Genomic DNA, 268 nt, shown 5'->3' on the forward strand with positions numbered 1-268 from the left:
AATAACTTTATACTTATACCCTTAACGATACAATAAAATATAGATTAATAAGTAACTAAATAAATCAATAAACTTTAAGGAATAAATAAAAATGATTAAGTAGATAATTGAATAGATAAATGGAATAAAAAGTAAAACAGACAAAAAATAAATAGACATATAAAAGATAAAGTAAATCGATAAGTAGCTAAAAAGTAAATGAATAATTCGATAAAAAAGTAAATGGGTAAATAGAGAAAAAAGTAAATAGATAGGCTGATAAAACAGT

General features: G+C 19.8%; 1 protein-coding gene across 1 annotated transcript in view; it reads left to right on the forward strand.

Moving 5' to 3' along the window:
- LOC119588719 (chorion peroxidase-like) overlaps positions 1-268 on the forward strand; it is a 10,148-nt gene that overhangs the window by 3,591 nt on the left and 6,289 nt on the right. The window lies entirely within an intron of this gene.

The sequence above is a fragment of the Penaeus monodon genome, chromosome 24, assembly GCF_015228065.2.
Source record: "Penaeus monodon isolate SGIC_2016 chromosome 24, NSTDA_Pmon_1, whole genome shotgun sequence".
Lineage (NCBI taxonomy): Eukaryota > Metazoa > Arthropoda > Malacostraca > Decapoda > Penaeidae > Penaeus > Penaeus monodon.